The 14,570-nt window shown below is 39.7% G+C and overlaps 1 non-coding gene across 1 annotated transcript; it reads left to right on the plus strand.

The window, feature by feature from the left end:
- Positions 1-9,766: 9,766 nt before the first annotated feature.
- On the plus strand, positions 9,767-9,874 carry LOC130951475 (small nucleolar RNA R71). The gene has a single exon (XR_009073985.1). It is a non-coding gene; the product is annotated as a small nucleolar RNA R71 (small nucleolar RNA).
- Positions 9,875-14,570: the final 4,696 nt, after the last annotated feature.

The raw sequence follows: 14,570 nt of genomic DNA on the forward strand, positions 1-14,570 counted from the left end.
GTCAAACACTTGGTGGGCACAAAATAAAAGCATAGAAAAGTAATAAGAGAATATAAAACCTAAAACCAACATTTGCAAAATCAATGACAACAAATAATAGAAGAAGTAATAAACATGAAATACTTCAAATTGCATTAAAAAGGAAATTGAATCTAACATGGAGTTCATAAACCAAATTGGGAAAATAAACAATTCAACAAGAAAAATAAATAAACCAAAGTACTAGAACAATTAAAGTAGAAGAAACCTTAATTGAAGCAAGGTAGAATTCTGAAATTGGGAAGAAATAAACCTAAAAACTTAAAACCTAGAGAGAGGAGAGAGCCTCTCTCTCTAGAAAACTACATCTAAAACCTAAATTGTGTGAATGAGAAGTGTCTACGATTCTGCTCCGCTCCCAGCCTCTAATCTGTGTTTTTCGGGCTTGAAACTGAGCCAAAAATAGACCATAAATTGCCCTTAGCAATTTCTGATATGTACAGCACATGGCTCCGTCACGCGTACGCGTCGCCCACGCGTACGCATCACTTGTCTGTCGCACCATCCATGTGTACGCGTACTTTGCGCATGCGCATTGCCTAACAACAAGGCAACTATGATAAATTATATATCATTTCGAAGCCCCGAATGTTAGCTTTGCAACGCAACTGAAACCACCTCATTTGGACCTTTGTAGCTTAAGTTATGTTTGATTTAGTACGAAGAGGTCAGGCTTGACAGCTTTGCAATTCCTTCAATTTCTTGTATTCCTTCCACTTTTGCATATTTTCTTTCCATCTTCTAAGCCATTCCTGCCCTATAAACCCTGAAATCACTTAACACACATATCACAACATCGAATGGTAATAAGAGAGAATTAAAATTAGCAAATTTAAGGCCAAAGAAGCATGTTTTCAAATCATAGCACAAAATTAGGAAGGAAAATGTAAAACATGTGAATTCAATGAATAAGTGTGAGAATAATGGGTAAAATCTACTGAATTAAGCATGAGATAAACCGTAAAATAGCGATTTATCAATCTCCCCACACTTAAACATTAGCATGTTCTCATGCTATGTTCAAGAGAAACTATAAAGAGTGAAGGCAAAATGGTAGGATGTATGAAATACAACCTATTTGTATGAATGCAGCTAAATGCAAAATGCTTTTACCTACCTGGTTAAAAGTAAACAAATCCTTCAAGAAGAAATATGAACTGGATCTCACTAATTCAAATCATAAAATAAGGTACAAGTAAACTTGCAAAAGAAGATAGCTCATGAAAGTCGGGAACAAGGAATTGAGCATCAAACTCTCACTGGAAGTGTATACACTCTAATTACTCAAGTGTTTAAGGTTCGATTCTCTCAATTCTCTACTAACCTTGCTTTCTAAGACTTGCTCTTCTTCTACCAATCAACAGAGAATTAATGCATAGATACACATATCAAGAGGTCTTTTACGGGTTGTAATGGGGTTAGGGTCAAGGTAGGATTGTATTTGGTCAAGTGGACTAAAATCTGAATCCTTGATTAACCCAAACTTTCCACTTAACTTAAGACAATCCATGTAATCATAATACAAAATCTAGCTACCTATTAACTATGTTTTCTACATATTCATGCATTCCAATTTTGAGTACAGTACATATGTATTGCTATCACCATATACTTTGAGGCATTTTGTCCCCTTTTTTATTATTTGCTCTTTTTCTTTTTTTTCCTTTTTTTTCTTTTCATTTTCTTTTTATTTTTCTCAATGCATATGATTAAGGTATTGAATGCAAGAATATATGATCAACTATTTTTTTTCACATTTTCACCAAAAAATATACAATATACCCAATTTCCAAACCAAATGCTCCCAAACCGATTTCCCCACACTTAAATCATGAGCACTCTCACTAGTCTAAGCTAACCAAGGATTCAAATTAAGGACATTATTATTTTTCGCTTAGAGTTAGTGATGAGCTAGAGTAAAGAATAAATGGAATAAGTAGGCTCAACACTGATTTACAAAGGATAATGAAAAGGTTAAGGCCATATGGGTATGTAAGCTCAGTGAAACAAGGCCTCAATCATATAAGTGCATGCATACATCAAATAATAGAAATATAGAATTAAGCAAGACAAAGATCACAATTATAGAGAACAACACACACCAAAAATAAAATATTGGTTGATAAAATGCAACCAATCGAATAGGCTCAAAATCTCACAGGTTTTGTGTGTTCGAGTTCGAAACCATGTTCAAAAATAAATTTTCTCAAACAAGTTTAACAAAAATTTTAATTCAAATTAGTGAAATACTCTAAAAAGTTTCTTGAAAAAGAAGATATCACTTCAACTAAGTAGTGGTAGAATATGCACAAAATCTAACAGACATGCAATCAATCATGCAAATGCAACAATGAACTAACACAGGAAATTAAACATTGGTGTTAAGAAGGAACTAACAAGCCCGGGAAAGTCGGTATCGACTTCTTCACACTTAAAGGTTGCACCGTCCTCAGTGCATGCAAAGATATACAAGTGGACGAGCTGCTACAGCTGATGCTTTTTTTTTCAAAGAATGTGCGTCTGGACTTGTTTGTCACCCCATTAGAAATTTTTTGTTTTTCTTTCTTGATGGCCATCCTGAAAGAAGAGAAAAAGGAAGAAGAGTAACCCGCAAACAACGATATAAAAACAAATAGAATATGGGTGGGCTAATGCCAAATAATAATGAGGTTCTCAACTACATGGTAGCTACAACATGCAAGTGAGAAAGTAATAGAAGTAAAAGGAATATTAATACTGCAAAAATTTCAACAATGAAGGAGAGTGAGTGAGGATGAGAGACAATATAAGTATATATCAATGCACAAGGAATAAAAATGTCATAATAGATTAGCATTGACATCTAAATAATATCACTCAATAAAGTAAGACAAGTCACTAAGCACCAAAATAATGCGAGAAAAGATGCACAGTTGAATAAGAACATATAACACCAATGATAAAATAGGAAATTAGAAAAGAAGATAAAAACATGAAAATACAATGAAGGAAAGTGTGCAATTGTAATATGTAAAAGAGAATGAAAGAGAATAAGGATGAGAAGAAAGTAAGAAAAGAAGAAGAAGAAAGTAAGAAAGGATGAAGAAAGAAGAAAAGGAGAGAAGAAAGAAGTAGGATTGAGAGAGATTTAGGATTTGGGAGGAGGGAATAATTGAAACTGGGTGGCGGCTGATTAAGTGATGCGGCGCAGGCAACGCGCACGCGTACGGCACGCATACGCGTGGGTGGTCTGAGAATGAAATGGACGCGTGCGCGGCAGGGATGCATACGTGTGAGTGGATTTGTGCCTCTCGCACGATGCTAGCGCCAGGCCATCACAACTTTCTATTCAAAACATATTTACGCCAATTTCCTAATGCACGCGTTCGCGTGCTAGGCTCGTACACGTGGGTCGCCAGAACTTTAAGTGACGTGCACGCGTGGGGTACGTGTACGCGTGAGCATAATTATATGCAAAGCATGGTTCCAGCACACGTCTCGCGCAACTCTCTGTTAAATCCTAATATCTTTCGCATTCACGTATGACGTGTACACGTCCTAGACACTTGCGTGTCAAATGCCCACCCTTTTTTTTTGCAGAATGCAGGTGATGATGCAGAATGTATGAATTAAAACTGATAAAAAAAACAAAATAAAATTAAGAATGAAAAGGAACGATCATACCATGGTGGGTTGTCTCCCACCCAGCACTTTTAGTTATTGTCCTTAAGATGGACATGTTGTGAGCTCCTTATCATGGTGGCTTGTTGGTGGCGCGAAGTTGTGATCACTACAACTTCACACAACTAACCAGCAAGTGCACTGGGTCGTCCAAGTAATACCTTACGTGAGTAAGGGTCGATCCCACGGAGATTGTTAGCATTGAAGCAAGCTATGGTCATCTTGTAAATCTTAGTCAGGCAAACTCAAATGTATATGATGATGAACGAAAATAACATAAAGATAAAGATAGAGATACTTATGTATATCATTGGTGTAAGAGCTTCAGACAAGTGTATGAAGATGCCTTCCCTTCCGTCTCTCTGCTTTCCTACTGCCTTCATCCAATCCTTCTTACTCCTTTCCATGGCAAGCTCGTATAGGGTTTCACTGTTGTCAGCAGCTACCTCCCATCCGCGCAGTGAAAGCTAATGCACGCACTCTGTCACAGTACTGCCAATCACCGGTTTGGTTCCCTCCCCTACCGGAATAGAATCACTCTTTTGCGTCTGTCACTAACGCCCAGTAGGTTACAGGTTTGAAGCACGTCACAGTCATTCAGTCATTGAATCCTACTCAGAATACCACAGACAAGGTTAGACCTTCCGGATTCTCTTGAATGCCGCCATCAGTTCTTGCCTATACCACGAAGACTCTGATCTCACGGAATGGTTGGCTCGTTTGTCAGGCGAGCACTCGGTTGTCAGGCGATCAACCATGCATCGTGCAATCAGGAATCCAAGAGATATTCACTAAGCCTCAGATGCTTGTAGAACAAGAATGGTTGTCAGTCACCTTGTTCATGAGTGAGAATGGTGATGGGCGTCAATCATCACCTTCATCATGTTGAAGAACAAGTGATATCTTGGATAAAGAACAAGCGGAATTGAATGGAAGAACAATAGTAATTGCATTAATACTCGAGGTACAGCAGAGCTCCACACCTTAATCTATGGTGTGTAGAAACTCCACCGTTGAAAATACATAAGAACAAGGTCTAGGCATGGCCGAATGGCCAGCCTCCCAAAGGTCTAAGATAGCATAAAACAAAGATAGCTACCAAAGTCTCCTAGATGTCCTATACAATAGTAAAAGGTCCTACTTATAGAAAACTAGTACATAGATGAGTAAATGACATAAAAATCCACTTCCGGGCCCACTTGGTGTGTGTTTGGGCTGAGCAATGAAGAAATTTCGTGTAGAGACTCTCCTTGGAGTTAAACGCCAGCTTTAGTGCCAGTTTGGGCGTTTAACTCCCAATTAGGTGCCAGTTCCGGCGTTTAACGCTGGAATTTCTTGAGGTGACTTTGAACGCCGGTTTGGGCCATCAAATCTTGGGCAAAGTATGGACTATTATATATTGCTGGAAAGCCCAGGATGTCTACTTTCCAACGCCGTTGAGAGCGCGCCAATTGGGCCTCTGTAGCTCCAGAAAATCCACTTCGAGTGCAGGGAGGTCAGAATCCAACAGCATCTGCAGTCCTTTTGAGTCTCTGGATCAGATTTTTGCTCAGGTCCCTCAATTTCAGCCAGAAAATACCTGAAATCACAGAAAAACACACAAACTCATAGTAAAGTCCAGAAAAGTGAATTTTAACTAAAAACTAATAAAAATATACTAAAAACTAACTAGATCATACTAAAAATATACTAAAAACAATGCCAAAAAGTGTACAAATTATCCGCTCATCACAACACCAAACTTAAATTGTTGCTTGTCCCCAAGCAACTGAAAATCAAATAAGATAAAAAGAAGAGAATATGCAATGAACTCCAAAAACATCTATGAAGATCAGTATTAATTAGATGAGCGGGGCTTTTAACTTTTTGTCTCTGAATAGTTTTGGCATCTCACTCTATCCCTTGTAATTCAGAATGATTGGCTTCTTTAGGAACTCAGAATCCAGATAGTGTTAATGATTCTCCTAGTAAAGTATGATGATTCTTGACCATAGCCATTTATTGAGTCTTGGCTGTGGCCCAAAGCACTTTGTCTTCCAGTATTACCACCGGATACATACATGCCACAGACACATAATTGGGTGAACCTTTTCAGATTGTGACTCAGCTTTGCTAAAGTCCCCAATTAGAGGTGTCCAGGGTTCTTAAGCACACTCTTATTTGCCTTGGATCACAACTTTATTTCTTTCTTTTTCTTTCTTTTTTTTTCGGTTTTTTTTTTCGTTTGCTTCCTTCTTTCTCTCTTTTTTTTTTTTTGTATTCACTGCTTTTTCTTGCTTCAAGAATCATTTTTAATGATTTTTCAGATCCTCAATAACATGTCTCCTTTTTCATCATTCTTTCAAGAGCCAACATTCATGAACCACAAGTTCAAAAGACATATGCACTGTTCAAGCATACATTCAGAGAACAAAAGTGTTGCCACCACATCAAAATAATTAAACTATTATAAAATTCAGAATTCATGCAATTCTTTCCTTTTCAATTAAGCACGTTTTTATTAAAGAAAGGTGATGGATTCATAGGACATTCATAACTTTAAGGCATAGACACTAAGACACTAATGATCACAAGACACAAACATGGATAACATAAAGCACAAAAATCGAAAAATAGAAGAATAAAGAACAAGGAAATCAAGGAACGGGTCCACCTTAGTGATGGCGGCTCTTTCTTGCTCTTGAAGATCCTATGGAGTGCTTGAGCTCCTCAATGTCTCTTCCTTGTCTTTGTTGCTCCTCCCTCATGATTCTTTGGTCTTCTCTAATTTCATGGAGGAGAATGGAGTGTTCTTGATGCTCCACCCTTAGTTGTCCCATGTTGGAACTCAACTCTCCTAGGGAGGTGTTTAGTTGCTCCCAATAATTTTGTGGAGGAAAGTGCATCCCTTGAGGAACCTCAGGGATCTCATGGTGAGAGGGGTCTCTTGTGTACTCCATCCTTTTCTTGGTGATGGGCTTGTGGTCATGCCTTCTCAATTGAACCGGCTTTCCTCTTGAATCTTGCTTCCATTGTGCGCCCTCTTCACATATGGTTGTGAGGACTTGGTCCAACCTTTGATCAAAGTTGACCCTTCTAGTGTAAGGATGCTCATCTCCTTGCATCATAGGCAAGTTGAACGCCACCCTCACACTCTCCGGACTAAAATCCAAGTATTTCCCCCGAACCATAGTGAGATAATTCTTTGGATTCGGGTTCACACTTTGGTCATGGTTCTTGGTGATCCATGCATTGGCATAGAACTCTTGAACCATCAAGATTCCGACTTGTTGAATGGGGTTGGTGAGTACTTCCCAACCTCTTCTTCGGATCTCATGGCGGATCTCCGGATATTCACCCTTTTTGAGTGAAAAGGGGACTTCGGGGATCACCTTCTTCAAGGCCACAACTTCATAGAAGTGGACTTGATGCACCCTTGAGAGGAATCTATCCATCTCCCATGACTCGGAGGTGGAAGCCTTTGCTTTCCCTTTCCTCTTTCTAGAGGTTTCTCCGGCCTTGGATGCCATAAATGGTTATGGAAAAACGAAAAAGCAACGCTTTTACCACACCAAACTTAAAATGTTTGCTCGTCCTCGAGCAAAAGAAGAAAGAAGAGAGTAGAAGAAGAAGAAATGAGGAAGAGGGGGAAGGTGGTGTGTTCGGCCAAGAAGGGAAAGAAGGGGTGTTTAGGTTGTGTGAAAATGAAGGGTTGAAGAAGGGTATATATAGGAGAGAGGGGGGTAATGGTTCGGCCATGGAGGGTGGGTTTGGGAGGGAAAGTGGTTTGAATTTGAAGGGTGAGGTTGGTGGGGATTTATGAAGGATGGATGTGAGTGGTGAAGAGAAAGATGGGATTTGCTAGGTGAAGGGTTTTGGGGAAGAGGTATTGAGGTGATTGGTGAATGGGGGAAGAAGAGAGAGAGTGATGGTGGGGTCCTGTGGGGTCCACAGATCCTGTGGTGTCAAGGAAAAGTCATCCCTGCACCAAATGTTGCTCAAAATCACGTTTTGAGCTATTTCTGGCGTTAAACGCCGGGCTGGTGCCCATTCCTGGCGTTTAACGCCAGGTTGTTGCCCTTTACTGGCGTTTAACGCCAGTCTGGTGCCCCTTTCTGGCGTTAAACGCCCAGAATGGTGCCAGACTGGGCGTTAAACGCCCAACAGCTAGCATTACTGGCGTTTGAACGCCAGCTTCTTCTCCTCCAGGGTGTGCTGTTTTTCTTCCTGTTTTTCATTCTGTTTTTGCTTTTTTCATTGTTTTTGTGACTTCTTATGATCATCAACCTACAAAAAAGATAAAATAACAAAAGAAAATAATTAGCTATAAAACATTGGGTTGCCTCCCAACAAGCGCTTCTTTAATGTCATTAGCTTGACAGAGGACTCTCATGGAGCCTCAAAAATGCTCAGAACCGTGTTGGAACCTCCCAACACTAAACTTAGAGTTTGAATGTGGGGGTTCAACACCAAACTTAGAGTTTGGTTGTGGCCTCCCAACACCAAACTTAGAGTTTGACTGTGGGGGCTCTGCTTGGCTCTGTTTTGAGAGAAGCTCTTCATGCTTCCTCTCCATGATGATAGAGGGATGTCCTTGGGCCTTAAACACCAAGGATTCTTCATTCACTTGAATGATCAACTCTCCTCTATCAACATCAATCACAGCCTTTGCTGTGGCTAGGAAGGGTCTGCCAAGGATGATGGATTCATCCATGCACTTCCCAGTCTCTAGGACTATGAAGTCAGTAGGGATGTAATGGTCTTCAATCTTCACCAAAACATTCTCTACAAGTCCATGAGCTTGTTTTCTTGAATTGTCTGCCATCTCTAATGAGATTCTTGCAGCTTGCACCTCAAAGATCCCTAATTTCTCCATTACAGAGAGGGGCATGAGGTTTACACTTGACCCTAAGTCACACAAGGCCTTCTTGAAGGTCATGGTGCCTATGGTACAAGGTATAGAAAACTTCCCAGGATCCTGCCTCTTTAGAGGCAGTTTCTGCCTAGACAAGTCATCCAGTTCTTTGGTGAGCAAGGGAGGTTCATCCTCCCAAGTCTCATTTCCAAATAACTTGTCATTTAGCTTCATGATTGCTCCAAGGTATTTAGCAACTTGCTCTTCAGTGACATACTCATCCTCTTCAGAGGAAGAATACTCATCAGAGCTCATGAATGGCAGAAGTAAGTCCAATGGAATCTCTATGGTCTCAATTTGAGCCTCAGATTCCCATGGTTCCTCATTGAGGAACTCAGAGGAGATTGGTACACGCCCACAGAGGTCTTCCTCAGTGGCGTCCTCCTCCTCTCTTTCCTCTCCATATTCGGCCATGTCTATGGCTTTGCACTCTCCTTTTGGATTTTCTTCTGTATTACTTGGGAGAGTGCTAGGAGGGAGTTCAGCAACTTTCTTACTCAGCTGACCCACTTGTCCTTCCAAATTTCTGATGGAGGACCTTGTTTCATTCATGAAACTTTGAGTGGTCTTTATTAGATCAGAGACCATTGTTGCTAAGTCAGAAGTATTCTGCTTAGAACTCTCTGTTTGTTGCTGAGAAGATGATGGAAAAGGCTTGCCATTGCTAAACCTGTTTCTTCCACCATTATTGTTATTGAAACCTTGTTGAGGTCTCTCTTGATTCTTCCATGAGAAATTTGGGTGATTTCTCCATGAAGAATTATAGGTGTTTCCATAGGGTTCTCCTATGTAATTCACCTCTTCCATGGAAGGGTTCTCAGGATCATAAGCTTCTTCCTCAGATGAAGCATCCTTAGTACTGTTTGGTGCATTTTGCATTCCAGACAGACTTTGAGAAATCAAATTGACTTGTTGAGTCAATATCTTGTTCTGAGCCAATATGGCATTCAGAGTGTCAATCTCAAGAACTCCTTTCTTCTGACTAGTCCCATTGTTCACAGGATTCCTTTCAGAAGTGTACATGAATTGGTTATTTGCAACCATTTCAATCAATTCTTGAGCTTCTGCAGGCGTCTTCTTCAGATGAAGAGATCCTCCAGCAGAGCTATCCAAAGACATCTTGGATAGTTCAGAGAGACCATCATAGAAAATACCTATGATGCTCCATTCAGAAAGCATGTCTGAAGGACATCTTCTGATTAATTGTTTGTATCTTTCCCAAGCTTCATAGAGGGATTCTCCATCCTTCTGTCTGAAGGTTTGGACTTCCACTCTAAGCTTACTCCATCTTTGTGGTGGAAAGAACTTTGCCAAGAAGGCATTGACTAGCTTTTCCCAAGAGTCCAGGCTTTCTTTAGGTTGAGAATCCAACCATATTCTAGCTCTGTCTCTTATAGCAAAAGGGAATAGCATCAGCCTGTAGACCTCAGGGTTAACCCCATTAGTCTTGACTGTGTCACAGATTTGCAAGAATTCAGCTAAGAACTGATGAGGATCTTCCATTGGAAGTCCATGGAACTTGCAATTCTGTTGCATTAGAGAAACTAATTGAGGCTTAAGCTCAAAATTGTTTGCTCCAATGGCAGGGATAGAGATGCTTCTCCCATAAAAATCAGGAGTAGGTGCAGTGAAGTCACCCAGCACCTTCCTTGCATTGTTGGCATTGTTGTTGTTTTCGGCTGCCATGTGTTCTTCTTCCTTGAAGAATTCGGTCAGGTCCTCTAAAGAGAGTTGTGCTTTGGCTTCTCTTAGCTTTCTCTTCAGGGTCCTCTCAGGTTCAGGGTCAGCTTCAACAAGAATGCCTTTGTCTCTGCTCCTGCTCATATGAAAGAGAAGAGAAAAAGAAAATGTGGAATCCTCTATGTCACAGTATAGAGATTCCTTGAAATGTCAGAGGAACAAAGAAATAGAAAGAAGAAGGAGAAGAAGAATTCGAACTTTAATTAGATAAGGTTCGAATTGTGCATTATAAGGAGTGGTACTCCATAAATAGAAGGATGTGGGAAGGAGGGAAGGAAATTTTCGAAAATTCATTTAAAAGATTTTGAAAACATTTTGAAAATTTGATTGATAATTTTCGAAAATTAAAAGTGAAAAAGAAATCAAGTGATTTTTGAAAAAGATTTTGAAATTAGAAATTAAAAAGATTTGATTGAAAACTATTTTGAAAAAGATGAGGTTAAAAAGATTTAATTGAAAAGTTATGGTTTTAAAAAGATGTGATTGAGAAGATATGATTTGAAATTTTAAAAGATATGATTTGAAAACAATTTGAAAAGATATGATTTTAAAAATTAATGACTTGCCTAACAAGAAAAGATATGATTCAAACATAAAACCTTCCTCAACAGAAAAGGCAAAAAATGTTCAATCAAATCATTAATTGTTAGTAAGTATCTTTGAAAAAGGAAAGAAATTGAATTTGAAAACATTTGATTGAAAAGATATGATTTGAAAAAGATTTGATTTTGAAAAACTTTGAAAACTTGAAAAAAAAATTGATTTTGAAAACAAAATCTTCCCCCTAGCACCATCCTGGCGTTAAACGCCCAGAATGGTATACATTCTGGCGTTTAACGCCCAAAATGCTACCTTTTTGGGCGTTAAACGCCCAACCAGGTGCCCTGGCTGGCGTTTAAACGCCAGTCTGCCTTCTTCACTGGGCATTTTTGAATGCTCAGCTTTTTCTGTATAATTCCTCTGCAGTATGTTCTGAATCTTCAATTCCTTGTATTATTGACTTGAAAAGACACAAATTAAAAATATTTTTGGATTTTTAATAATCAAAATGCAAAAGGAATCAATTAACAATGCATGCAAGACACCAAACTTAGCAGTTTGTATACTACTGACACTAACAATATGAGAATGCATATGAGACACACAAAATACTTCAAGTCAATAGAATTCAAAGATTAGAACATAAAAATCATCAAGAATTACTTGAGGATCCTTAAGACACATGAATGAATGCATGCAATTGACACCAAACTTAAGATGAGACACTAGACTTAAGCAAGAAACATCAAATATTTTTGGTTTTTATGATTTTGTAAATTTTTTTTGTGTTTTTTCGAAAATTAAGTGGAAAAAGGTATCAAAATTCTTAATGAGAATTCCAGGAATCAGTGCAATGCTAGTCTAAGACTCCGGTCCAGGAATTAGACATGGCTTCACAGCCAGCCAAGCTTTCAAGGAAAGCTTCGGTCCAAAACACTAGACATGACCAAAGGTCAGCCAAATCTTAGCAGATCACTGCTCCAAGAGCAAAATTGATGAAAATCAACAAGCTCTTGTGGTGATAAGTTGAAACCTCGGTCCAATCAGATTAGACATGGCTTTTCAGCCAGCCAGATTTCAACAAATCATCATGAAACTCTAGAATTCATCTTCAAGAATTTCGAAAAAAAATAAATACCTAATCTAAGCAACAAGATGAACCGTTAGTTGTCCAAACTAGAACAATCCCAGGCATTGTTACCAAAAGCTTGCTCAAAACTTGAACAATCCCCGGCAACGGCGCCAAAAACTTGGTGGCGCGAAGTTGTGATCACTACAACTTCACACAACTAACCAGCAAGTGCACTGGGTCGTCCAAGTAATACCTTACGTGAGTAAGGGTCGATCCCACGGAGATTGTTAGCATTGAAGCAAGCTATGGTCATCTTGTAAATCTTAGTCAGGCAAACTCAAATGTATATGATGATGAACGAAAATAACATAAAGATAAAGATAGAGATACTTATGTATATCATTGGTGTAAGAGCTTCAGACAAGTGTATGAAGATGCCTTCCCTTCCGTCTCTCTGCTTTCCTACTGCCTTCATCCAATCCTTCTTACTCCTTTCCATGGCAAGCTCGTATAGGGTTTCACTGTTGTCAGCAGCTACCTCTCATCTGCGCAGTGAAAGCTAATGCACGCACTCTGTCACAGTACTGCCAATCACCGGTTTGGTTCCCTCCCCTACCGGAATAGAATCACTCTTTTGCGTCTGTCACTAACGCCCAGTAGGTTACAGGTTTGAAGCACGTCACAGTCATTCAGTCATTGAATCCTACTCAGAATACCACAGACAAGGTTAGACCTTCCGGATTCTCTTGAATGCCGCCATCAGTTCTTGCCTATACCACGAAGACTCTGATCTCACGGAATGGTTGGCTCGTTTGTCAGGCGAGCACTCGGTTGTCAGGCGATCAACCATGCATCGTGCAATCAGGAATCCAAGAGATATTCACTAAGCCTCAGATGCTTGTAGAACAAGAATGGTTGTCAGTCACCTTGTTCATGAGTGAGAATGGTGATGGGCGTCAATCATCACCTTCATCATGTTGAAGAACAAGTGATATCTTGGATAAAGAACAAGCGGAATTGAATGGAAGAACAATAGTAATTGCATTAATACTCGAGGTACAGCAGAGCTCCACACCTTAATCTATGGTGTGTAGAAACTCCACCGTTGAAAATACATAAGAACAAGGTCTAGGCATGGCCGAATGGCCAGCCTCCCAAAGGTCTAAGATAGCATAAAACAAAGATAGCTACCAAAGTCTCCAAGATGTCCTATACAATAGTAAAAGGTCCTACTTATAGAAAACTAGTACATAGATGAGTAAATGACATAAAAATCCACTTCCGGGCCCACTTGGTGTGTGTTTGGGCTGAGCAATGAAGAAATTTCGTGTAGAGACTCTCCTTGGAGTTAAACGCCAGCTTTAGTGCCAGTTTGGGCGTTTAACTCCCAATTAGGTGCCAGTTCCGGCGTTTAACGCTGGAATTTCTTGAGGTGACTTTGAACGCCGGTTTGGGCCATCAAATCTTAGGCAAAGTATGGACTATTATATATTGCTGGAAAGCCCAGGATGTCTACTTTCCAACGCCGTTGAGAGCGCGCCAATTGGGCTTCTGTAGCTCCAGAAAATCCACTTCGAGTGCAGGGAGGTCAGAATCCAACAGCATCTGCAGTCCTTTTGAGTCTCTGGATCAGATTTTTGCTCAGGTCCCTCAATTTCAGCCAGAAAATACCTGAAATCACAGAAAAACACACAAACTCATAGTAAAGTCCAGAAAAGTGAATTTTAAGTAAAAACTAATAAAAATATACTAAAAACTAACTAGATCATACTAAAAATATACTAAAAACAATGCCAAAAAGTGTACAAATTATCCGCTCATCACTTGTGCTTGTACTGATCTGTGAATCCCCACCAATGTTTGTAATTCCAATAGCCTCCGAGATCCCAAACTAGGCACATCAAGCTTCCAAGAAGATTTGAACAAGGGACAAGGCCCCAAGATTGTTGAAGGTTGAGGTGTATTCCGGGGTCCCATACCTTGTTGGTCATCACCCTTTCTTCTTGTTGATCATCATTTTTCCAATTGGGTGGCAAGCAATTTGAATTCTTACTGAAGCCTCCAAACAACTTCCTAGACCCATTCAATCGAGCTCTACACCAATCCTTGCACTTCAACTTGGAGCATGCAATCATATTGAACCTTGCATGACAACTCCTACCACTAACCATCTCCCTCTTACTCTTAAAGCCACAAAGAGCTCTAAGTTGACCATCCATGTCAAGTAAACCATATTCAAGTGGGAAAGTAAAGATCAAGGATAAGAATTTTACCCACTTGAATGTTATATTGGATGGTAATGGCCTTGGGAGAGGAGTTTCGAATGATCTTGCAAGCTCCACTCCCTTGTGTTCTTTCTTGACAACTTTCACCTCTTTGCAAGCTTCTACAATTTCAACCTCTTCCTCTTGGTAGTGTTCTTCCAATTCAATCTCTTCTTCATTGCTTACCAAGGGCATAGGAGGTTGTGCTTCTTCTTATTTAATGTTCATCTCTTGATCAATCCCTTCAAAGGAAGTGCACTAGAGGTGAGAGTAGAGGTAAGTGTGGGTTGAAGAGCTTGAGGGTTGAATATTAGGGGTAAGTGATGAATCCATGCGGGATATAAGAGCTTGGAGAGTAGAG

Source organism: Arachis stenosperma, chromosome 1 (assembly GCF_014773155.1).
Source record: "Arachis stenosperma cultivar V10309 chromosome 1, arast.V10309.gnm1.PFL2, whole genome shotgun sequence".
In the NCBI taxonomy this organism is placed as follows: Eukaryota; Viridiplantae; Streptophyta; class Magnoliopsida; order Fabales; family Fabaceae; genus Arachis; species Arachis stenosperma.